Below are 27,209 nucleotides of genomic sequence, written 5' to 3'. Positions count from 1 at the left end.
CACTCGCTGTTCATCGTCTCTCTGTCCCCCACTATCTTCTCTTGGTATTCTTCCAAGCTCTCATCACTACTCCGCAGCCATAGGGCAGCCAATAATAATGTAACTCCTGCACATGTGTACAGAAGTTACATCATCCCAGGCCCCGTCTCCTTTCTCAAAACCCTAGGAACCAACACCAGGAATAGACCAGGGTGCATACCGCACTATGCATGTGCTGTAGGTAGTATACAATAATAATACATTATTATGTGTGTGTGTTCATTAACATTTTTGACGAATTAAATCTATATATATTGATAATACTAATTTGGCATACATGTTAATCTAAAAACAAACAAAAAGAATTAAAACAAATGTCAAATATGTTGCGCACACAGACAGTAAATGAGAGTGGCAGTGCCTGGTTGAAACAATATTTCTTTTGCCTTGCAAAAATCACATAATACAAGTATAAAATGTGTTGCTGACCAAGAGTTCTGCCTGTTTTGTAACTTAGTGGTCACATACCACCAAAGATGCTAAATGTGTCCAAGTAAGCCCTTTTCCCATTGAGCTGCCTGGATTAGTTTGCCAGTCCATCCCCCCCCCCCCACCTCTATCTCCCTCCCTCCCCTTCTATCTCTTTCTCTCTCTCACTCACTGTCAGTGGCGGCTGGTGCTCAAAATTTTTGGGGGGTGCAAACAAACTGAAAAATTCTGACAAAAACCCATCAATTGCAGCCTCACTGTACCATCAATCGCAGCCACTGTGCCATCAATCGCAGCCACTGTGCCCATCAATTGCCGTCACTGTACCATCAAACGCAGCCACTGTGCCATCAATCGCAGCCACTGTGCCCATCAATTGCCGCCACTGTACCTTCAAACGCAGCCACTGTGCCATCAAACGCAGCCACTGTGCCCATCAATTGCCGCCACTGTACCATCAAACACAGCCACTGTGCCATCAAATGCAGCCACTGTGCCCCATAAAATGCAGCCACTGTGCCCATCAATTGCCGCCACTGTGCCCATCAAACACAGCCACTGTGCCATGAAACGCAGCCACTGTGCCATCAAACGCAGCCACTGTGCCCATCAATTGCTGCCACTGTGCCATCAAACGCAGCCACTGTGTCCATCAATTGCTGCCACTGTGCCATCAAATGCAACTACTGTGCCCCATAAAATGCAGCCACTGTGCCCATCAGTTGCTGCCACTGTACCATCAAGCGTAGCCACTGTGCCATCAAACGCAGCCACTGTGCCCATCATTTGCCGCCACTGTGCCATCAAATGCAGCCACTGTGCCCCATAAAATGCAGCCACTGTGCCCATCAATTGCCCATTTCTCTCTCTCTCTCTCTCCCCCTTCTCCCTCTCTTCCTCTCCCTCTCTTTCTCTCTCTAGCTCTCTATCCCTCTACCCCCCCCCCTTTTTTTTCTCTCCCTACCTTTCAGTCTCACTCTGTCCCCCTCCACCCCTCTCTTTCTCTCTCCCTTCCTCCCTCTCTCTTTCTCTCTCCATCTTTCCCTCCCTCCCTCTATTTCTTTCTCTCACGCACTGTCTCTCTCTCTCCCCCCCTCTCTCTCTCCCCCCTCTCTCTCTTTCTCTCCCCCCCTCTCTCTCTCCCCCTCCCACCCTCTCCCTCTCTTTCTCTCCCTCCCTCTCTTTCTTTATTTCACGCATTGTCTCTCTCTCTCCCTCCCCTCTCTTTCCCCCCCTCTCTCTCTCTCTCTCTCTCTCGCTCTCCCTCCCTCCCTCCTTCTCTCTTTCTTTCTCCATATCTCTCTTTCCCCCTCTCTCTCCCCCCCTTCCTTCCCCTCTTTCTCCATCTCTCTCCCTCTCATCTTCCTGTTTTCTCTCCCTACCTCTTCATCTCCCTCTCTCCCTCCCTCTTTCTCTCTCTCTCTCTTGCTCTCTCTCCTTCTCCGTCTCTTTCTCTCTCTAGCTCTCTATCCCTCTACCCCCTTTTTTCTCTCCCTACCTCTCAGTCTCACTCTCTCCCCATCCATCTCCCTCTCCCCCTCCACCCCTCTCTTTCTCTCTCCCTCCCTCTCTTTCTCTCATGCACTGTCTCTCCCTCTCTCTCTCTCTCTCTCTCTCTCTCTCTCTCTCTCTCTCTCCCTTCCTCCCTCTCCCTCTTCCTCTTTTTCTCTCTCTCTCTCCCTCCCTCTCTCTTTCTTTCTCCATCTCTCTTCCCCCCCCTCTCTCTCTCTGCTTTTCTTCTCCTCTTTTATCTTTCAATCTACTTCTATTTCCTTCCCACTGCTGTACACATTATCACTCTCTCTGCAGGAAATTCATCAACAAAAATGCAGAACAACCAGCATGACACATGAACAGTGTGTAGTTTTGTCTTATTTGTCTAAAAGCATTAAGGACACATTTATATCTTTGATTTGCAGTAGTGCATGTTACATGCGTTGTGATGCCATACACACATGTGTTGCAGTTCACCACAAGGCATCATAGTGTATTGCAGGGCATTACAAAATGTAGATGATTTGGTGCCTTGGGCTGTCTAAACACAATGCAAGTCAACATATAACACACCACAGAAATGTAAAAGGGTCCTTACAGTTAGCACTATAGCCTTATATTAATGAAGTCTTTGATTCAGTTCCCAATGAGGATACTAGCCACAAGGGGTTTGTACTTTCGCTCCAAGTTTGCTCAGGTTTAAAAAGCTGGTGTTTGGATCGTACTAGTATAGGCTAATTGTTTCCCACCTAAATTTACCCTGCAATGTGTATGTGTTTGATTATTATAGAGACACTATAGTAATGTTTTAGCTTTACCTACAGAAAAACAGTAAAAGCAATAGCTCATAACTGTTTTGATAATTCCCTCCAGCACTAATCAATCATTAGATAGAGCTCAGGTTACAATACTTACTTTCAGAAGTTGATTTACTAAAACTAAAGGGTACAAAATCTGGTGCAGCTCTGCATAGAGAAACCAATCAACTTTTACCTTCAGCTTGTTCAATTAAGCTTTGACCAAAAAACCTGGAAGCTGATAGGTTACTATACAGAGCTGCACCAGATTTTGCACGCTCCAGTTTTTGTAAATTAACCCCTTGAGCCGTCCCCTCCATTGCCTCTTCTCTGCCACAAAATTTCTTTATTCTTCTGGGTTGAATGATGGCCAATGTTACTTATCCTGAAAGATTGAGGACATACTGTGAGTGCTGGGTATCATGGGCCTGCTACCTGAGGGTGCTGATGCTTTCTGGAATTGTCTGAAGTCTTCTGAGAAGGTAAGTAATATGAAAAAAAAAATTCCACGAGGTGGGGAGCATGTTGGGGGGGGGGGGTGTCATGGAAACCTGTAATTTAAGAAACAGGCTTATGAAAATGCTAAATGCCTGGGTGTTGTGCTGACCTAGCCAGTGATCTATAATAAGAATACTAACAAAGAATTATGACATTTCTGTGGCTTTCCAGGTCGGCCTATTTCTTCTTGGTCAGTGATTGGAAAAGTATTGGGGTCAGAGAGGCAATATGACAGCTAAGATACCAGAATTATATGAAGGGAGTCAGCAATAGCAGACCCTATATTTCTCCCATTACAAGTTTACTTTACTGTATTTACTTTGATGCTCATTTGAAATCCCCCATGCTTTTGATTTTTTATGTTTTTGCTTATTGTTTGATTAATACTCCCTTCTATACAATTACTTTAGCCTTCAATAATCTATAAATGAGCATTTTGTCATTTAATGTTCCTGTATGGCATGCATATGATAGGCTTAGGTTCCTCAAGGATTTTCACACTTTCTCCTGACCAATCAAAACAGCAATGGAAAAAAACCACACCCATTAGAAAAATTGATGGGACACAACGATAATCCTTTTCCACTTTAAAAAATGTGTAGGCTGATATTGAATAAACAGTTAAAATGAATAAAACAGATAAATGTATTTTAAGATTAACATCACACTTTCCAGTGGTCTATTATTAATATACGGCATGTGTGAATTCTGCCCTACAGTGTTATTAAAGTATGACATTATCCAGACATTGGCTACAGACAATATAAATAATCTCCCATCTGCCCTTGTCATTTCACTGATCGCCTCTAGCTCTATTCTGTTCAATTTCATTTAAAAATTTACGTACAATTGTTGTGTTTACTCCCACCACTTTCATTTTAGCCCTTTCCCATAGTACTGACTTGCCAAAATGTAGTATGACTTGACTAGAAGAGACAGGCTTCACACAGAGCCAAGAAAGCCTACATATTAAAGATCTCCTCTTAGTATGGTATCGATGTATTACAACTCATTTGTACTTGTAGTCCAATGACACCGGTATACACATATGCTCCCACATAAGCCAGAACTATTACGATTAATAAACTGATGGATTTTTTTTGCTACTTACAATACATTTTTTTTTACCAAAGCAATTATTGCCTTTTTTGGGGAGATAATGCAGCAGATTCTCCCTCATAATAACTCATGTGGGAATTATTCAGTTTTGTGTAAATTTGAGCTTCAGCTATTGAGCATTGTAATCAACACAGTTCCCTTAATACAGCATCTGAGAATAAAAATGTAAACAAGTCAAAATTAGTCAAGAGCTCTACCCACTACCTGGGCACAGGTGTCACTACGTAACTATGTAGGAAGAAAAGGGAGATGACACTCCCCTATGACACAATCAATTGAGTGTGTATATTTGAGCTTGTGCAATTAGGAATATCCCAATAAACATGTAAAAAGGAACCTGGAGAGCCAGCTGATGGCTGCAAGTGTTTTACAATACAAGCACATTTTTCTTTATAAATTTTAACTTGCAATACAAGTAGCATCACGTCACAACTGAGTATAAGGCTCAGTTCACACTGCCGCAACTTGAGATTTTACTTGTGAGACTCCAAGTTGTGTGACATGTGAAATCCCATGTTAGTCAATGAGAGCTGTCTTAATTAGCACTACTGAAGTCGCTCCGACTTTAGAAAAGGTTCCTGTACCACTTCAAGGCAACTTCTATCTAACTTGTGCCCATAGACTTTAATGAAGTTGCCTCCAAGTTGGATCCTTATCTTACTTGATGTGATTTGGATCCGAAATTACAGGAAGATTACCCAGGCATTCCCTGAAGTTGCCTCGAAGTTGCCATGAAGTTGCCTGAAAGTTGCCTGGGAAAGTCGTGCTGACTTTCAGGTTGTGGCAGTGTGAACCACCTCCTCTCTTCTCTTTTATAGTTTGTAGCTCCTGAAGTGAAGCTTGATTTGTTTGTTTTATTTTTACAGTACACTTTATACTGTATTTTGTATTGCTGTAATCATTTTTAGATTTGTTGTGGAACAAATCATCTGAGTTTCCATTATTTCTTATGGGGAAATTCACTTTGATATATGAGTGCTTTGGATTACAAGCACATTTCCGGAACGAATCATGCTCGCAATCCAAGGTTTTACTGTATATATAGATATAGTATATCTATATATATAAATATATAGATATACAATTTATATAAATACTATGCAATCCAATACTATGCATTTTGGTAAAGTTCTTCTTCTGTAGCACACCAGAGTTTCCTATAGAATATTGCCTAAAAGAAATCCAGTTATTTTGCCATGGGCAATGCATGGCTTTATGTAAAGTCTCCCTATATGTACTTTGTGATGCAGTGAAGTCATAACACAGCTATATAACTTTTTTACAGCTACAGGTGAATGGTATAACAAAGTTATTTCAAGCATGGCCAGCAGTAATAATCCTAACTAAAGGGATTACCTACACTCCACAACTACAGCAGTGCCACTAACTCATGAGGGTCACCACTATTTCCAAAGAGTCTAACAAGGTCACTTTTCCCACAGACAACTTCTATTCACAAAAGCTGTTTATTTCTTGCTTGTCAGAGGATAGTTGGGCCCTAAGTCTAAGGCCAAGTTTGCGAAGGCGGTTGTCATATAACGTTGCTCTGTGCTTTATACTTCTTGGCTCCATGACAAAGAAATAGAGAAGTCTTTGCTTCCCCATCTGGTTTTACTCAAGACATGCATGGCAGATCCTTTTCCCAGTCTATGAGAGAGCCATGCCTTTGTTCTTATAAAGATCAGCAGCGTCTGACTCTCCAAGAAGCAATTCCAATTTCCATGTTACGGAATTCTTCAATGGAAGATATGTCAGGCGCGTATCTCATGATCAGAGCTATAATAATAATGCTTACACTCTGGACATTTCCTGAGGACCACACCCTGCTGCCTCCAGGCGATATCCTCTATACAAATGTGCCAATTCATTTTTTTAAGAAATTGGCTTCATACCGCAGGACCATGTTTTGATAAATAAGCTATTATTTTTTTTTTTTTGTATTTGCAATGTTCATTTTAAATTGAGTTTGCATTCATCTGTGTTAATGTTAGTGTTGCATAGTCATAGTCTCATAACCAGCGCTCAGCAGTTGACTCGACCGCCAAGTCTATATGACCTCAGTACAGGTTATAATAAAGAATGAGATTCACTGAGTGTTTTAGGATGTTTTGTCTATTGATTCTCATGTATTGTTATAATATAAATGAGAAATACATGGGGTATGAGGACATTGGTTTGTAATTAATTTGATTAGTGTGTCACATTGTAATACTATAAACGTTAATGTTTGATATTTGTGTCATCATATTACCGGGATAAATTGAAACTCCAGGTTGTTTGGAAAAGAAATAAATTCATTATACACATTGTACGTGTTTATATAGTGCTGACAATTTACATACTGTGCTTCATGTCAATTCCTGCCTCCAAGGAGCTTATAATCTAAGGTCCCTATCTCACATGCATACGTACACATACTAGAGCCAATTTACCTACCAGCATGGCTTTGGCGTATGGGGGCAAACCAGAGTAGGTTGAGGAAATCCATTGAAGCACAGGAAAAACAAGCAAACTCCATGCAGATAGTGTCCTGACCAGGATTCAAAATTAGGAACGTAATGCTGCAGGGCAAAAGTGCTAACTACTGAGCCACTGTGCAGTTTAGCATACTTTTTTTCCTACTGACTTTATTGTTTTGTCTAATTTTATTCTATAGATGCTGATCTTTTTATTCTTTTTTTTTTCTAAAAATGGTTGCAAAGGCAGATTTTTTTTTACCCTAATGCATTAAGGTAAAAAACCTTCTGCGATCAAGATCACCGCCCTCTTCTCATCACTCCCTTATACTTACCTGAATCCAGCTCTGTGCTCAGGGCTACTCTATGTAAAACCATTGCACAGAGCAGGTAAGCATGACATGTTTATTATTAATAAAAATGTCCCTTTACAATTGTTTTAAAGTGATTGTAAACCTTCATGTTTTTTTTTTTTACCCGCTTCAGCCCCGAAAGATTTTACCTCCTTCCTGACCAGAGCACTTTTTGCGATTCGGCACTGCGTCGCTTTAACTGACAATTGCGTGGCCGTGTGACAAACAAAATTGATGTCCTTTATTTCCCACAAATAGAGCTTTCTTTTGGTGGTATTTGATCACCTCTGCGGTTTTTATTGTTTGTGCTATAAACAAAAAAAGAACGTCAATTTTGAAAAAAACGCATTATTTTTACTTTTTGCTATAATAAATATCCCCCCCAAAATAAAATTTTTTTCCTCAGTTTAGGATATGTACTCTTCTACATTTTTGGTAAAAAAAAATCTCAATAAGTGTATATTGATTGGTTTGCACAAAAGTTATAGCAGCTACAAAATAGGGGATAGTTTTATGGCATTTTTATTATTAATTTTTTTTTTATTAGTAATGGTGGCGATCTGCGATTTTTATCGGGACTGTGACATTATGGTGGACACATCAGACACTTTTGACACTATTTTCATTTCATTGTCATTTATACAGAGATCGGTGCTATAAAAATGCACCGATTACTGTGTAAATGACACTGACAATGAAGGGATTAACCATTAGGGGTTATGTGTGTCCTAGGGAGTGATTTTAACTGTGGGGGGATGGGCTACTAGTCACATGACAGCAATCACCGCTCCTGATGACAGGGAACGGTGATCTCTGTCTTGACACAAGGCAGAATGGGGAAATGCCTTGTTTACATAGGCACTTCCCCGTTCTGAGGTTCTGTGACACGATCGTCAGGAGACCAGCGGACATCGAGACTGCCGGTCCCACAGGCACGGTCACGCTGTACCGTAATCTGCTATCCTCGGCTCTTAAAGGGGATGTACAGGTACGCCCATTTGCCCACGGCTGCCATTGTGCCGACGTATATAGGCGTGCAGCAGTCGGCAAGTGGTTAAATTACAAAACATGTCATACTTACCTCCACTGTGCAGCTCGTTTTGCACAGTGTGGCCCCGATCATCCTCTTCTGGGGTCCCTCAGCGGCTCTCGCGGCTCCTCCTTGCATCAGATAACCCCTAGGAGAAGCTCCGGGGGGTTACCATGCGGGCGCGCTCCCGAGTCCAGCATTTGCGTCCATAGACACAAATGCCGGACTCGGCCCCGCCCCCCCAGCGCCCGCGTCATTGGATTTGATTGACAGCAGCGTCAGCCAATGGCTGTGCTGCTATCAATCTATCCAAACAAGAGCTGGGATCCCGTGCAGAGAGGATGAAGGGGCCCAGGTAAGTAAAATGGGGGGCCAGTCAGTGCCAGAAGTTTTTTCACCTTAATGCATAGGATGGATACATTAAGGTGAAAAAACACGAGGGTTTACAACCCCTTTAAACAGTGAAAATTCCAGTTTACACCTAACTAGCCTTAAAGCTGCCCTATGCCCCTCCTAACACCCAGGCTAACTAACCTGTGTAAGAAAGATGTACTGTATATACTTACCTAGTTTCATCCTGCTCCAGTCATGTAATCCCCTTTGTCAACCAGTAGGGGAGAGGAAAGAGTGCTCCAACAACAGCTGGTAAAGCCTGGAGTGGTGACATCACCCATAGATTTCAATGACCCATCCATTGTTGCCATTCCTTCTGTTTCCCAGCAGCCATAATGGCTGACAGGGAAGCCAGATCATGGGACTCAACCAGAGTGGCCCAAAAATAGGTGTTTACATCTTTCTTAAGCCCTCTACACATGTACCTTTCTGTTCAACAGAAGGCAGTCTAATAACCAGCATTCTATCAGCATCTGCAGCCAATGGTTGCAAGCAGTGATCAGTGTATTCTGATGAGGGGGAGTCCCCGCTGTCAGTATACAATAGCTCATTGGGAGAGATCCCTGCATGACACATTGTTGTGTTGATGCGGGGATCTGTCAGTTTTTTTTCATTGAACCTGCTGATTGAACAAAAAACTGAACGTTTATACCTACTGTAGTTTTACACAGTTTAGTTTGCATAGGTGGTAGGAGGGGGAGGTGACAACTTTGATGCTAACGGGAAGCTGGTTAGCTATCATGCAGAGCTGCACCAGATTTTGCACTCTCCAGATTTAGTAAATCAACCCCTTAATCTCCAAATATTGAATGGCTTCTTCACAGTAAGCAATAACACGTAAAAAAAACCTGCGCTTAGGGTAGGCCTATGTGGTATAAGAACAGGTTGTTGCCTCCCCTACGCAGAGCACTCACAAAGGGTACTCTGCTAACCATGCATGAACTAAAAGAAAAGGGGGTTGGTTGGCGCTACCTGGAAAACCTAAATGCTGCTGCATGTACAGGATAAACCATACGGGTGGTTTTATGTTGGTACAATATTGCACACCAATGTACATATCATCCCAGTCAGTAGGTGAAATGGAATACCCCGGTGACTGGTGGGAGTGGATAGGGGGGGATCCTAGGATCCCTAATCAGTAGGTTGTGATGGAATATTTTATAGTGTATACAGGAGTAAATTTGTATAAAAAGTAGGCAGAGTAATGTATAGATAAATTAGTTGGTGCAGTGTATTGCCAGAGATATTCCGCTCTGTGTATATTTATATACACTGTGCCAACTGTATAGGGCAAAGACAAGCAATCACCCAATTTAGTACGCTTTAATTTATACCAACCGCATAGGTGCAACTTGAGTGATGCAAATGGGCTATAGCATAGCATATATCACAATGAATATATCCAAGTAATGTATATTAGTCCCATAGGTTTATATCTGCATCAGCTACATCCATATGTGTACATAACTCAAAAATGTGGGCCGTATGAGTACATTACAGTTCATATAGTAAAGCCTGGACCCAGCATATGCTGCAGTAATTTAAATCAAAAGTAGTATACAATAGTCCAATAAATTTAGGTCTGCATCAGATCAGGAACTCCCAGGGGTGACTTTAGTGCTTAAAAACGCTGCCAGGTGACTTTTGTACTCCCCCTTCAGATTTCCTACTCACCGACTCCTGGTACCCCTGCAGGGGTATTGGGCATGTATTACTCCAAATGGAAATCGCTGCTCCCTGTTGTTTGCGGTGGGTCCTGGCTGATGGAGGTGTTGCAATGCCCTTTAACTCAGCTGTGAGTTAGCGCCAGGAAATAGACACAAGACCATTTAGTGGTAAAGGAACTCAATGTATTCGTCTAATATGCATATCTCTTTCAGCCAATCAGTAGGGGTTTCTGGCAACTGATCATGCTGCGAGAGAGTATATATTTGGAGGAAGTCAGGCGATCAGAGTCCTCCCACCCAGATCTCAGTCTGGTGTGAATGTGTAAGGAACAGCTGCATTGGGTGAGGTCTGGAGTCTAAGGCTTAGCCATGTGCTCGAGGCTCTGCCAGAGAGAGTCTGTTTGCAGCCTGGAGGCATGGGAGAGGCTCTGCCACAGAGAGAGGAGAGCCTCTTGTTGCCTGGAGGTATGAAGAAAAGGATGGAGTTCTGAGATAAAGTATCAGAGGTTATTCTTCATAAGCCGGGGACTGTGAAGAGGCTGGGAAAGCTTCAAAAGGGACTCATCCAAGGAAACCCTGCACGGTACTGTGAGTTTTTGGTTGCTATAGGAGACAGCTGTTGCTACGTAGGTACAGAACATTGATTGCAGGCCTAAGGCCCTTGTTCTGTATTGTCGTCTACCTGCCTGTTTTGTTTTCAGAGTCTGCTGATCTGTCTGCCTACTGTCCTAGGGTGTCCGGTGCCCTAACCCTCTCTCCTTACATTTCTCTGTTGTAAACAATAAACTCACTTTTGTTCATCCTAAAAGTGACTGGTGCCCATCTTTTCTGCAACCGACCACAACCACCATATCTAAGAACCAGCACCCTGAGGTGAAATGTCATCCCTCCCTGATGCCAGGGATCAGGGGGACGCTACACCTATGTAATGGAAATGGAGAGAGGGAAGGTATTCTATAGTCCAAATTAGAGCCAGCAGCCTAGGGAGACAACCTTGTGCCTCCTTAGATACAGTAGTGCAAATAAACATTGTCGCCATTGGACAGGAAACGTTACTGGCAGGATCACCATGTGAAAATCAAGAGAAAAAACTGAAAAACGCCATCACATCTGAGGACTGGTAAGCTGTAATATATTACATTTTTGTTCTTGGGTTTAGATACACTATAACTTTCTTTTTAAAGGTAAACTGGTCAGGTAAACACCAATGACTTGATCCACATGGACAGTTTGAGGTGCAAATCTGCTCTAGTGTAAAAAAAAAGGAAAAAAAGAAAAGAAAAGTAAAACAGGCAGAGGTGGGTCCACCAACCTTGTGCATTACCCAACTATTATTTATTAAAATCAAAAAGAAGGAAACATACTCAAAAAACAAGTGGATAGTAAAAGCATATAAAAGTCCACAATGGAAGAAAAAGCAACCAGGTCACCAGGACTGTTTCTGACACGCCGGAGGACCTTCCAGATGACTGACGCATTTCAATGGGAGATCCCCTCTTCCTCAGAGCCCTGGAGAAGGGATCTCAAAATGCGTCAACCATCTGGAAGGTCCTCCAGTGTGTCGGACACAGTCCTGGTGACCTGGTTGCTTTTTCTCCCATTGTGGACTTTTATATGCTTTTACTATCCACTTGTTTGTGAGTATGTTTGTGAGTATGTTTCCTTCTTTTTGATTTTAATAAATAATACTTGGGTAATGAGCAAGGTTGGTGCACCCTCTCTTCATTCTTCTACAGTGTTCCCGTTGGGTATCCCCTGACCCTTCTAGGGCAGCAAGGCCTCTGCATGTACTGAGAGCCATAGGAATTCCAGGCTTCTTCCATTGCTATCGCACTACTGTTGAGCACAGGAGATTTTGTTTGACTGTGAGAAATGAATGGCTGTTCGTAGCCATACCCAAGTAAACACCAATGCTTTTGTGCATCAGAGCTTACACATGCATTTCCTGAGCACAGAATTTATACAGTCTGGAAATATGTCATAAGGGCATGTAAACGCCAATGCATGGATGCATCAGTGTTTACCTGGGTACAGTGATGCACAGCCATTTCAAATTTATGGCCAGCTATGCGCCCTACCTAGAGCACCCCGAATGTGGAAAAATGATGGAAGTTTTACACTAGAGTGGATTTGCACCTCAAACCGGTCATAAGTATAAGGCCTACAGAAGCAATTCCAAATGTACTTTTTTTTCCGCAATGCATTTCGTAGTGTAAACTAAGAGAATGTTTGCGGTGGAAGCTCTCCACAACATATCACTGTTTGAAAAATCCCTTCCAGTGAGTGATTCCAGCTTGTGGTGAATTGGTTTCCTCCTCTGTGTCTATAAGTCATCTCTGGGCACCTAACTGGATCAGGCTATGAATGTGTTAGTTTCACCTCCCCTCTAATCTCACAGTCATGCATCTCATGACCGGGGCTGAGAGTGACAGCTAGTAAATTGGAACAAACATTCACACTATTCCTGCTAGATATATTTTATGCCCCTGTCATTGTTGTGCTTGACAAGGTGCTTTTATTAAATTTTACCGATAATCAAAATCAATCTAGCCGGCAGCACAAAGCCTTGCCACTGTTTGTGTAAATAAAAAAAACATTGGAAAGATTTGCTTTCTTTATGTCAGTATGTAAGATTCTATTTTTAGATGCTAGATAGATAGATAGATAGATAGATAGATAGATAGATAGATAGATAGATAGATAGATAGATAGATAGATAGATAGATAGATAGATAGATAGATAGATAGATAGATAGATAGATAGATAGTGCCTTGCAAAAGTATTCACCCCCCTTGGCATTTTTCGTGTTTTGTTGCCTCACAACCTGGAATTAACATGGATTGTTTGAGGATTTGCATCCTTTAAATTTAAAGAACATGCCCACAACTTTGAAGATGTTTTTTTTTTTTTATTCTAAAGTAAACAGCAAATAGGACAAAATAACAGAAAAAGTCAATGTGCATAACTATTCACCCCCCTAAAGTCAATACTTTGTAGAGCCACCTTTTTTGGCTATCACAGCTCCAAGTCGCTTTGGATAAGTTTCTATGAGCTTGCCATATCTTACCACTGGGATTTTTGCCCTTTCCTCCTTGCAAAACTGCTCCAGCTCCTTCAAGTCGGATGGTTTGCGCCATTGTGAACCGCAATCTTTAAGTCTGACCACAGATTTTCTATTGGATTGAGGTCTGGGCTTTGACTCAACCATTCCAACACATTTACATGTTTCCCCTTAAACCACTCAAGTGTTGCTTTAGCAGTGTGTTTGGGGTCATTGTCCTACTGGAAGGTGAACCTCCATCCTAGCCTCAAATCACACACAGAGTGGTACAGGTTTTGCTCAAGAAAATCCCTGTATTTAGCACCATCCATCTTTCCCTGAACTCTGACCAGTTCCCCAGTCCCAACTGCTGAAAAACATCCCCACAGCATGATGCTGCCACCACCATGTTTCACTGTGGGGATGGTGTTCTTTGGGTGATGTGATGTGTTGGGTTTGCGCCAGACTTAGCATTTTTTTTGATGGCCAAAAAGTTCAATTTTAGTCTCATCAGACCAGAGCACCTTCCTTCATACATTTTGGGAGTCTCCCACATGCCTTTTTGCAAACTCAAAACGTGCCATTTTGTTTTTTGCTGAAACGAATGGCTTTCTTCTGGCCATGAAGCCCAACTCTATGGAGCGTACGTCTTATTGTCGTCCTATGTACAGATAATCCAGTCTCTGCTGTGGAACTCTGCAGCTTCTCCAGGGTTACCTTAGGTCTCTGTGCTGCCTCTCTGATTAATGCCCTCCTTGCCCAGTCGGTGAGTTTTGGTGTGCGGCCGTCTCTTGGCAGGTTTGCTGTTGTGCCATGTTTTTTCCATGTGGTTATGATAGATTTGATGGTGCTCCTAGGGATCATCAAAGATTTGGATATTTTTTTATAACCTAACCCTGACTTGTACTTCTCAATAACATTGTCCCTTACTTGTTTGGAGAGTTCCTTGGTCTTCATGGCAGTGTTTGGTTAGTGGTGCCTCTTGCTTAGGTGTTGCAGCCTCTGGGGCCTTTCAAAAAGGTGTGTATATGTAATGACAGATCATGTGGCACTTAGATTGCACACAGGTGGACATCATTTCACTAATTATGTGACTTCTGAAGGTAATTGGTTGCACCAGAGCTTTTTATGGGCTTCATAACAAAGGGGGTGAATACATACGCACATGCCAATTATCAGTTTTTTATTTCTGAAAAATTGTTTTATGTATATATTTTTCTAATTTTATTTCACCAACTTAGACTATTGTGTTCTGATCCATCACATATAATTCAGATTAAAAAAACATTGAACTAAAGGCTGTAATGTAACAAAATAGGTAAAAAGCCAAGGCGGTGAATACTTTTGCAAGGCACTGTAGATAGAGAGAGACATGGATGTGGATGGCTGGGCACCTGGATGGTGAGATGGGCACCTGGATGGAGAGATGAACAGGCAAAAGAAAAGACCTATACATTTTCTAGAGCAGTGGTTCTCAACCTGGAGGTCGGGACCCCCTCGGGGGTCAAATGATGATTTGCCAGGGGTCACCGAATCCTGGGCTGTTCTGATGTCCGCATCCCTCTCTCAGCCTTTTTGTGGCTGCCCAGTAGGGCTGTCCCTGGAACCCGTGACCGCCCTCTCAGCCTCTTTGCATCCGCCCCTTCAGTTTACGCATGGCTGGGGGGCAGAGACTAGAAGTCAGCTGACTGGTGAGGAAAGTGAAGTGGGAGGGGCTGGAGGAGACCCTATCTCCTGATTTTGGCATAGGTGCCACTGCTACGAGACACCACAAAGTCGGAGACACAGTGAGTAAGACTACCTGTGATTATAGTTGCCATTAAAAGTCCCCACTACAGATCAGCAGATGACCTTGATCAAGAGCACCTAAGTTGGCTGATGAGAACTCCCCCCAGCACTGCCACTGATCCCATTTCCCCCACCCCTCCACCAAGGAGTAAGAGAAGGAATAAAAATAGAGAATACATGGAAGGGAGAGGAAAAGAGGGTGGGGGTGGGGGGCAAAGAAAAAGGGAGAGAAAGAATAAGAGAAATAACAAGAAAGAAGGCTAGATAGAGAGGATGGGGAAAAAAACAAGAAATTAGGATAGAGAGAGAGACAAAAGGGAAATAAAGAAGAACATAGAGAGAGGGGTACATCCTAAAATGTACCATAAGGGGTTTTAATACTGGACGAGTGGAAGGGACTCAGGGAGCGCTAAATGTCCTTGGGTCAGTGGCGCAAATGACTTGCCTCGGGTGCTGACAACCCATGCTATGAAAATAATTTTACTATTAGGGGTCCCAACAACTTGGGAAATTTAATCAAGGGGTCACGGCACTAGGAAGTTTGAGAACCACTGTTCTAGAGGGTATGGCAACAATCTTTTTTTCTGGTGGCCACCATCCCGCTACCATTTTGAAGTAATATTGCTTTTTTAAGGCACTCCAAAAACTTTTTGAGCTTTATAAGATAGATGGCTTTCCTGTTTTTGACACCTGCATAACAGGAAAGAGTATAAAGGATGGTAAATAAATGAATAAAATGCATGGACAAGGAACAATAACTGAATCAAATGTATTTCCCATTGTGAGGAACCATAATCACCAACCTGTATACATAAATGGTCCATAAAGTAAACTTGGTACAAAAATCTTAAATTTAAGATCATTACAAAAGATAAAGGGTCACTCTTGGTACCTGGAATGGCTCCACGTATGGAAAGACTCAATTACAGTAAGAGCTGTTGGAATAACTTAAATCTTGCTTTGTAAGAGTTTATTGCCTTCTTCTGGATCCACAGTGGGTTTGCAGTTTGCAGGGTGCAAGGGTTTTTGATGCATTTACTTTTGTCTTTTGGTTGAACTCTGAAATTCTGTAGCATGACCTGCTAGCTGATCTGCTGGGTGTTTTAAAAAAAACTTCACCTTTAGTTAAGTCTATTTATTTATACCCCCACCCTCCTGGGTGCAGCCCACCTGGCATAATATTTACCATCCTTCCTCTGACAAGGTCTCAACCAGTTTCTCTTCATACTGCATATGCTTGCTGTGGTCCCATGGGTAAGCTGTTTTCCAAAAGACCACTGGAGGCCCTCATGAGTACAGATTACTCATAGAAACGAATGAGGCCATGGAAGACATGCGTAGTTTGGAAAAAAACGCCTTGAACCTATTTGAGGGAAAGATCCCTGGATCAGGAAGGAAGATAAGTATTACCCAAGGTGGGCTGTGCTAAGGGGGTTTATTATTTATTTAAGGGGGTTTAATATTTATTATTATTATTGTTAATATTATTATAAATACGGTAATATTATTTAAGGGGGTTTAATATTTATTAACGTCTTAAGGACTGCCCACGCAGATTTACTGCGTCAGGATGGCCCTCCTGTGCGAAACCACATACAAGTATGTGATTTCCTGCGGCCTGGGGCATGCACGGTGGCCACTGGGACTGGCTGATTGTTCACAGGAGAGGCAGAACGGCAGACTGCCATTCTGTGAGGGAGGAAGATAGAAATCTTGTGTTTCTGCTAAGCAGAAACACAGATCTCTGTTTTCCTCCAGTCACAGCATTCCCCCAAGAGTTAGGAAGCACTCCCTAAGAGCACACTTAACCCTTTGATCTCCCCTGATGTTAACCTCTTCCCTGGCAGTGTCATTAGTACAGTTACAGTGCATATTATTTAGCGCTGATCACTGTAATAATGTTACTGGTTCCCAAAAAGTGTCAAAATTGTCAGGTGTTCAATTTGTCCGCCGCAATGTCACAGGCCCGCTAAAAATTGCTGATTGGCACCATTACTAGTAAAGTTAAAAAATAAAGAAAAAATCAATAAAAATATCCCCTAGTTTGTAGACGCTATAACTTTTGTGCAAACCAATGAATATACACTATTGGATTTTTTTTTAACAAAAATATGTAGCAGAATACCTATTAGCCTTAACTGATGAAGAAATTAGATTTTTTTTTTCTATTGGATATTTTTTATAGCATAAAGGAAAAAATATTGTTTTTTTTTTTAAATGTTCTTTTTTTGTTTATAGCGCAAAAAATAAAAACCACAGAGGTAATCAAATACCACCAAAAAAAAGCTCTATTTATGAGAAAAAAAAGGACATCAATAAATAAATCAATAAAATATTTGGGTACAATGTGGCACGACCGGGCAATTGTCAGTTAAAGTAACGCAGTGCCGTATCGCAAAAAATGGCCTGGTCATGAAGAGGGGTAAATCTTCTGGGGCTGAAGTGGTTAAAAAACAACTTCACTTTCCCTTCAAATGCTTCTTTTGCTAAAACTGGGGGTAGTGGGATCCAATCCTTTTGCTTTTTGAAAAAGTAAAGCTGGCCTTACACTAGTAGATTCACAAACGAATGTTTGAATGGGCATTCGTATAAAAACTCCCATCAACAAATTTAATGATATGACGTATGTCCTTAGAAAGTTATTCAAAATTTAGTTTGCTTTTATCATTCAATTTTGGAATGAATGGAACTTCTTAAATGAAAACTACATTCACTTTTGGAAATTTGTTTCAGAAAAATATCCCATCTTGCGCCTTCGAATTTTCTCATCCTTGTGGTTGAAAACTAACGCTGATTTGATCCCTCTCACCATTGTAAAATTCAGTGAATGGTCCTGAAACAAAAGTTTTAAACAAAATTCTTTCAGTGTATGGCCAACTTAAGAATTTTCACATCTTTTAGACCAGCTTCACACCGGGGCGGTTTTCAGGCACTTTATTGTTGGAAAAAGCCTCTGCTAAGCGCCTGAAAACCGCCTCCCATTCATTCCAGTGTGTCTTTTCACACTGGGACGGTGCGCTTGCGGGACGTTCCGAAAAGTACTACAAGCAGCATCTTTGGGTCGGTTTGGGAGGGCTGTTTTAAGCGCTCCCAAAATGCCCCTGCCCATTGGTATGAATGGGCTGCGCTTTCAAAGCACCTTAAAAGCGATTTGAAAATGCAGCAAAACTGGACTTTTTACCTTTTTTGGGGTTAAAAGTGGTGCAAATGTACCGCTTAAACAGTCCTAACGGCTGGCGCTTTCAGTGTGAAAGTAGCACTAATTTCTTAAAAACTTTAGTAGACAGAAGATTTATTTCCCTTGGCTTTTATTTGATTTCACCATAGTGCTGTTGGCCCTGCACCTTTCAAAATGTTTATTTTCTCTGCAGTTAAAGCTTTTTAACCGCTTCAGCCCTGGAAGATTTTCCCCCCTTCCTGACCAGAGCATTTCTTGCGATTCGGCACTGCGTCGCTTTAACTGACAACTGCGCGGTCATGCAACGTTGTACCCAAACAAAATTTACGTCCTTTTTTTCCCACAAATGGAGCTTTCTTTTGGTGGTATTTGATCACCTCTGCGGTTTTTATTTTTTGCTATATAAACAAAAAAAAGAGCATCAATTTTGAAAAAAAAAGCAATGTTTTTTACTTTTTTCTATAATAAAAAACCCCCAAAAATATATAAAAAAAACTAATTTCTTTCTCAGTTTAGGCCGTTATGTATTCTTCTACATATTTTTGGTTAAAAAAACTTGCAATAAACGTATATTGATTGGTTTGCGCAAAAGTTATAGCGTCTACAAAATAGGGGATAGATTTATGGCATTTTTATTATTAATTTTTTTTTACTAGAAATGGCGGCGATCTGCGATTTTTATCATGACTGCGACATGATGGCGGACACATCGGACACTTTTGACACTATTTTGGGACCATTGTCATTTATACAGCGAGCAGTGCTATAAAAATGCACTGATTACTGTGTAAATGACACTAGCAGAGAAGGGATTACACACTAGGGGGCGATCAAGGGGTTAAGTGTGTCCTAGGGAGGTGTTCTAACTGTGGGGGGGGTGGGCTTCCACTGACATGACAGTGATCACTGCTCCCGATGACAGGGAGCAGTGGATCTCTGTCATATCACAAGGCAAAACAGGGAAATGCCTTGTTTACATAGGCATCTCCCCATTCTGCCTCTCCACACCACAATCGTGGGCCGCCGGCAAACATTGAGTTCCTGGGACCCGCGGGCATGCTCCTGCGGTGTGCGGCGCGCGCGCCTGACAGGTGGCAAATTTAAAGGGATGTACAGGTACGCTCATTTGCCTGCCTGTGCCATTCTGCCGATGTACATATGTGAGCGGTTAAAATCAATTGGCATCATATGTATTTTTAAATATTTTGAGCAATTACTAAACAATGCAGTAAATATCTGCAAGTTTTTCTTTAATGTGCAGCATTTCTGCTTACTGAAGTTTGCATATATTGTTTATGGATAAAGCTTTATTTTTATAAGATACACTTTGGGGTTGATTTACTAAAAGCAAATAAACTGCACTTTGCAAGAGCAGTTGCTCCAGAGCTTAGTAAATGAGCAGAAGCTATGATGACTTCCCTTATCCAATCATGTGCAAGCAAAAATGCTGTTTTTTTTTTTATTTTCCTTGCAGGTGATTGGGTACTCTTTGCAAAGTGAAGCCTTACCTCATTTACTAAGCTCTGGAGCAACTGCACTTGCAAAGTACACAATCTTTTTGCCTTTAGTAAATCAACCCCTTTGTATCTTTTCTAGTGTAATAGCATTTCATTGGATAAAGGGGTTATTTACTAAAGGCAAATCCAGTTTGCACTACAAGTGCACTTGAAAGTGCAGTCGCTGTAGATCTGAGGAGAAGATCTGAAATGAGGGGAAGCTCTGCTGATTTTATCATAGAATCATGTACAAGCAAAAATGCTGTTTTTTATTTTCCTTGCATGCCCCCCTCAGATCTACAGCGACTGCATTTCAAAGTGCACTTGCAGTGCAAAGTGAATTTGCCTTTAGTAAATAAACCCCAAAGTCTGCTGTCCTTGCTTGCAAATGTCTTGTTGATGGCTGCACATAAGAGACCATTTCTGGTCGCTGGGTATTGTATTGCACTGAAGACTGTTTGTAGCACCCCATTATACTGTTGTCAGGATGCTTGGAGATGTGGTTCTGGTTTGCCGAGGGAATGGAGACTCTAATACTGACACTAATATGAAGGTTACACCTGAAGATTGGGGTACTGGACACGGTAATGCACATTACCCATGTTGGTGCACTGTGGTGCCATTCATGTTGAGTGCCACCCCAGTGCACTGGGGCAATGCACCTGCACAGCAACACGGCTTACCATATAGCCATGCACTAGGCATTGCATTCATATAGAAGGTTCAGGTGTAGTATTAGTTGCTCTGGGGTGTGATGGCAGCCCATTCAAAGTGAATTTGCTGTCTTAATGCAACACTAATGCCCTGTACACACGGTCGGACTTTCCGACGGAATATGTGCGATCGGAGCGTGTTGTCGGAAATTCCGACCGTGTGTGGGTTCCATCTGACTTTTTCCATCGGAATTTCCGACACACAAATTTTGAGAGCAGGCTATAAAGTTTTCCGACAACAAAATCCGTTCGAGTAAATTTCGACTGTGTGTGGACAATTCCAACGCACAAAGTGCCATGCATGCTCAGAATAAATTAAGAGAGGAAAGCTATTGGCTACTGCCCCGTTTAAAGTCCCGTCGTACGTGTTTTACGTCACCGCGTTCAGAACGATCGGATTTTCCGACAACTTTGTGTGACCGTGTGTATGCAAGACAAGTTTGAGCCAACATCCGTCGGAAAAAATCCATGGATTTTGAGGTCAGAATGTCCGATCAATGTCCGACCGTGTGTACAGGGCATAAGGCTGGTTAATGTTCATATTCCACTGTACTGTGAAAGTGAGTACCAGGCCCTAGGATCTGTACACACATATGCAGACACGACTTTGAATATGCGTTTAGGTATGTCACATTTAGTCCAGCCTCTTCATTTCAAATAGGGCAAACAATCTTTTGCTCACTGAGTCGCTGGATGGAAAGTCTCTGATGTGAAATGCTGGCTGTGGGCGGCTGCCGGCTCAATTGAGAGCTAGAAGGAACTCTGCAGGAACAAGAACAGATAGAAGAGCAGCGCCATCTAAATGTAGCAATATAAAACTTTAACTCCAAGCAATAGAATAAAACTCACAAGATAATGAATAGTCAGCGCCTTGATAGGACTATAAGGAGTTCATCCGTTCAAGGGGGAGGATGGGCTGCGCCAGGTAGAGAGGCACCTCAGGTCACGACTGTGCTAGTGGCTCCTAGCGCTTCCTGGTCCACTGGTACACTCAGTAGCTCAATGCCTGATAAAGGAGCACGCATGCTCCAAACGCGCGCACTGCCCTGCTCCAGCTGACACCCGGACGGGACATCGGCCCATTGCTACTGAGTGTACCTGTGGACCAGGAAGCGCTGGGAGCCGCCAGCGCAGCCGTGACCAGAGGTGCTTCTCTACACGCCGCAGCCTGTCCTCCCCCTATATTCCAATCAATGCACTGACTATTTATTATCTTGTGAGTTTTATTCAATTGCTTGGAATTAAAGTTTTATATCGCTGCACTTAGATGGAGCTGTTCTTCTCCCTGTTCAACTTACTGCCCTACACATAAAAATTGCACAAAAGAAGTGTGGGTACCTGTTTTTTTAAATCTCATTCCACTACAATGCATGGTTATAAAATACCATGCGCTGTGGAGCAATTTAGGGCACATGCGTTCACTAGTGCGTTGAGGAGGTGCCATTAAAAGTGAATAGCACTGCGGTGCACGTGCAACGGGCAGTTTTCATGTGCTGCAGGAGCACGTGTGATATTGCACATGTTTATGCATTTCATAAGTGTGAATGAGGCCTTGGACAATCTTCAGACAGAACAGTAAATGCATGCATAAACAAAATGTAAAGTTCTCAAGATAGTAATGTTTTTAGATTATGTAACTGTGGGCTGCCTGAAAATCTAAATGTATTTAAAGCCTAAACCTTTTTTTTTTAGTTTTAGTTTTTGGACTGGTAAAAAGTTAGGTCCTCTCAAGTTTTTATTGCTGTGTCCCCTCTAAAGAGTTTAACTCTCTTTATTAGTCCTGGTGACTATTACCTCTGGGACTTGAAAATGAGGGTGCATCCAAACTTTGAGTTGTCACCAGAACAGGAATAGGGCTTTTATTTTGGTGACAACTGTCTAAAAGGGGATTTTCCTCACTTTGAAAGATCTCCTTGCGTCCTGTTGTAGCTATCAAATGGATAGAAAGGCTCCCCAATGGATAAAAAAAAAAAACTTGAAGAAGGCCTTTTAATTCTCGTATTAGATTTAAAAAAAGAAAATAATGTTGGCTTTGGATATACTTTAAGGAAGTAGCTCAGTACAGCACTGTGGGGGTTCGTTCCTAAAATTCATACTACGGAAACTTCCTTTGCCAGATAAACCCTGAAGAGGTATAACTGACATGTATTGTGAGAATTAATTCATTGGAACCAATGGATTGATCCCATTTGCGCTATTTGTAGAACACATAAACCCCAATGCAAGTGCTTGATGATTTAGCCAGAGAAATGAATGACTATCGCTCCGTTTCAGGGATACTAAGCCTGCCAGCATTTCTATACAGTTTGCATTTGTGACTATGAACTGTGAAAGGAAAGGACTTGAACCCCGGGATTGGCAGATAAAGGAAATGTAACACTCCTAGAACATGGCCTTAGTTAATAATACCAACTTTTACTATACCCAGTTGCTGAATTTAAAAACTGCAATGCTTCACTTAACTTTTAATTTTCAGTTTTGACGTATCTTCCCTGGTTCACTGACAAAGTTATTTGGCTTTTACATAAGATATTGGAATTTAGGGCTGCTTAAAACACTTGCCTTTTACTGGGATTTATATTTTAGCAGATACTCGATTGCCTTTGTCTTAAAAGCTGACCCTTAAGTGTGCTGAGGATAGTTGAGAGACACTTTATAACTGGTGTCGGAGACACTTTATAACTGGTGCCATTTGTTGATGGGAATGATAGTTCCAGTACATTTTCAACATGTAAGTAGCACTCCTCTGACAACCCAAAGGCAGGATAGCACCTCCAGAGGCAGGGGCGGGCTAGCATTTCACCCCAGGGTTGAGTTCATGGAAAAATGGGGGGACCTAAAAAGGATTTTGTGCACAAGTCACTTTTGTCTTCTTAAAGCTTTATTGCAGAAGGGTTAAGGACGTGAGGGTTAAGGGTGAAGGTACCGTAGCAGATCACTTACAGACTCTCCAGATCAATGTCCAGCTTCACAGTGTCAGAACCTTTAAGCTGACCCAGCAACACTGTATGTATGTTCCCAAATTTCAGTGCATCCTCCAAGTGAGTTATCAGGCCCTTCTGAAAGACCAGTCATCTTTCTGGTTCTCTCCAGCAAGGGGCCTCCCCTGGGTCTCCTCTTTGACACAGCTTCCTCCAGACCAGGCAGGGCAGTTTCAGGACCATTTCAGTGCACATTAGGCCCCAAACCAGACTATTAGGCCCAGCAGTAGAGCTTCATTCAGCAGCCCCTCCCCAGGCTTCGGCCAAGGGAAAAAAAAAGAGCACATGACTTGACCAAAATATTTATATCCTCCCCCAGCATGCACTAGTGGCCTAAACCTTCTACTGGATTGACGAAAGAAAATATAAATATTCATAGCTTTTGTTTGTGAAATCTCATAAAATGATCAGTGATATTATTGACATCTGCTGGCGACAGTGTGAAACCACAAGCCAACTTAAAGTGACTGTAAAGGTTTGTTATTTGTTTTTAAAATAATATACTTACCTGCTCTGTGGAAGGGTTTTGCACAGAGCGGCCCCGATCCTCCTCTTCTGGGGTGCTCCGCTGTTGCTCCTGGCTCCTCCTCCTCTTCATCAGGTGCCCCCACGGAGAGCCGCTTTCCAAGGGGGCACCTGTGTGGGCACGCTCACGAGTCCACTGACACAAAGAGCAGGACTCGGCCCCTGCTCTCATGTCACTGAATTTGATTGACAGCAGTGGGAGCCAATTGCTCCTGCTGCTATCAATCTATCCAATGAGGACAGAGATAGTGGCTGGAGCATCTGGTCTCGTGCTCCTCCCTGGAACGAACAGGGTCAGGTAAGAAAAAGGGGGGCTCTGGGGAGGTGCTGCAGCACAGAGGGTTTTTGAATGCATTAAAGTGAAAAATTTTGAGACCTTACAACTAATTTAATCTTAGAGCAAAACTAGATGAAACACTATATAATTAGTCTGAGCTAACTACAGCCTAGATTTAGATTTGCGCTGCTCATTTAACTTTTATCTGTATTAACTAGTGTTTCACTGGTACCAAGTGGCAGCATTTCTAGATAAAATCCTCCACCATCCATAAATATTGTCGGCGCTGTTCCTTGTTTTATTTTTGGTTACTACAGCCTAGCCAAAAACTAAATTGACAAAGTAGCCCCTGTTTAGGACAAAGGGCCTATGTGTAATTTCCAGTAGCATACTCTACTGTTTCTGACACAAAATGCTGAAAATGGGAGATGAAGATTCCAAAAGGGAATGAGCACTAAAGTCCAGCACCCTTAACAGATTTGTTAAAATTGTAGACTGGTGATATTTCAGCCCATACTTCAGGACTGCATGGAAGCTAGGTTGGACTTGTACGGTTTAGCAGAGACATAAATAAAAGTGATATCACGTTGCATCCATGACTTGTAGCAATGGAACTGACCTGTGTAGTTAAAGCCCAACCAAATCTTACTTTTTCTTTACTTGTTTTTTTTTTAAAAGCTCGTGGCGAGTGAAACACACCCAAAAACTCCACCCGGTGCCAAAAAAAGTGCACACACATAAAGAGTGACACAAAACGTGCAACAGGTGTTACACGGTCCTCCCTAGGAAGGACCTTACCCTGATCCCCCGGGGCATTAGGCTCCAGATGGGGACTGAGGTACTTCACTGGGTCCATCTGGCCGAAACCAGACGGACCCCCTTTCTCTGGAAGGTCTACCGAAACAGACCCACCCAAGTACTCGGTGGGGCTCCCCCGAAGGGAGACCCCATGAGAGAGTGCAAACCAAGCCAGAAGGCCATGTCCGCCCCCTCCTAAGACTTTCTTTGTAGGCCCGAGGACCCATACCCTACTAATCACACTGTGACAAAACGTGTAACACATCAAACAAAAAAAATACATAAAAGTGACAAACACAGGGATAAATAAATAGAAAGTAGGGAGAAGGAAGTGGGAAAAGTAAAAAGTGGCCATTGTGCAATACAATGACCGGCCCTTTGGCCAGGAATAAAAAATTCCTCTGATCCTAGGCCCTTCAGGCAGGTGTGAAAAAAGTGTGTGTGGTGAAGTGACCATGGTGCCATAAATCAAAGTGACCCTCACTCACAGTGATTGTATAGCACCCCTAAACTGCCACTTCAGGTGCACATTCACCATGGGCTTTTCTCCCAACCCTGACCAACAGCCCAGTCAGCGCAGCCCCCACCCCAACCAGGAAGGCCTGAAGTTCTGAGAGCTTAGGGAGAGCCCCTGACCCCAAGGCTCAACCATCGCTCCCGTCACTCCTACCTAATTACATTCGGGAAATATTAACCGCTCCCGGTGGGAAAGAAGGGCCAGTGTTCTCTCCCAAAAAACTGACCGGAGCTAGGACTACACCAATCTAGGCCAGAAGGCCAGGGACCCAACCCTCTGGACAGACCCAATGCAGCACCCATCCTCACCAGGAGCACCCTTCCAGATGGCTCAGACGCAACAATTGACCGGCCCCCAGTAACTGTCAGGCGGCCTGGTATAGTACCTGCTGAAACCGCCCTTCCAGGCACAATTACGCCATTGGATTTGCATAGCTCCCCCCTATGGGAGTAGCACAGCGCCTCCTCTGGCAACTGATAAGAACAGATACTACACTTGATCTTAGCCAAAAGGCAGAGAAACTTTTTTTTTTACTTGCTATACAGTCAGGCTTCATAACAAATAAAATATTTATATATTTTTTTACTATGTATTTGTAGTTACTGTGCTAAGCTGCCCAGTTTCAATAGCATGCTGGGGAGCCAAACTGTTGTTCTCATACAGAGGGCAGTGGTTGGGGTCTTCAGCAGACTGACATACCCCCTGTACAGCATTCCAGGTAATGATATTGCTCAGATTGCCAAAAACCCAGGCTGCTGCTCTCTGCAGGCCAGCTGTCCAGCCTGCTGCAACAGAAGATTACATCATTGATTCCTTCCCTATGAATAACACCCCACTTCACCAAGGCAGCACAGCACAATGCATTTGCATTCTTCTGCACTGCAAGGCACAAATGTGAACAAATGAATGCTAAAAATGCAATTACCCATAATCCTAAGATCGCCTGTGTGTTGTGGTATATTGCCTTAGTGTTAGTAAAGTTCACTTTTAAACTTGTACCTACAGGTAAGCCTATAATAAGGCTTACCTGTAGGTACACTGAATATCTCCTAAGCTCTCACTGATTAGGAGATCTGCATACGGGATGCAGCCGGTGACGTCACCGGAGCATGCGCTCTGAAGGGACGGCATACCCGTGTCGTACTATCAGAGCTCTGTTTTGGTGCCGTAACTCATTACGTCTTGGCCCTTCATACAGATGGAGCTCGCGAACCCGGAAGGAAGACCGGGTGAAAATGGAAGCCCTGGTAGCGGTGGCAGCTCACCACTGGAGGGCTTAGTTCTAAGGTAAGTATTTCATGATGTACTAGTATGCAATGCATTTTTTTTTTAATGCTCAAGTTTACTACCAGTTTAAGGTGCCCTGTCAGGCCATTCAAAATGATTGGGGGAGCTAATCTGGCTGTGTTTGGTTTGTGGGAAGTTAATTAAATCCTTTTAGAAGATTCACAAAACCCAAACCTAGCAGGGAACCCCCTAAGAAGTCCATGGGGGGCAAATCTTCATATTAAACTCTGGCTGTTTTCAGTGCTAATAGGTAAGGATCATTTCTTTAACCATTTTACTTATCATCATTGCCTTACTAAATGAGACCCCATGTAGTGTAGTAAAATGACTTGA

General features: G+C 42.6%; 1 protein-coding gene and 1 pseudogene across 3 annotated transcripts in view; one reads left to right on the top strand and one right to left on the bottom strand.

Annotated features, from left to right (window-relative positions):
• CACNA2D3 (calcium voltage-gated channel auxiliary subunit alpha2delta 3) overlaps positions 1-27,209 on the top strand; it is a 1,508,837-nt gene that overhangs the window by 662,836 nt on the left and 818,792 nt on the right. The window lies entirely within an intron of this gene.
• LOC141103958 (U2 spliceosomal RNA) lies at positions 26,009-26,114 on the bottom strand (annotated as a pseudogene).

This window comes from Aquarana catesbeiana, linkage group LG07 (assembly GCF_042186555.1).
Source record: "Aquarana catesbeiana isolate 2022-GZ linkage group LG07, ASM4218655v1, whole genome shotgun sequence".
Classification (NCBI taxonomy): domain Eukaryota; kingdom Metazoa; phylum Chordata; class Amphibia; order Anura; family Ranidae; genus Aquarana; species Aquarana catesbeiana.
Note: the sequence above shows the minus strand (reverse complement) of the source record. Positions and strands in the feature narration are given on the sequence as shown.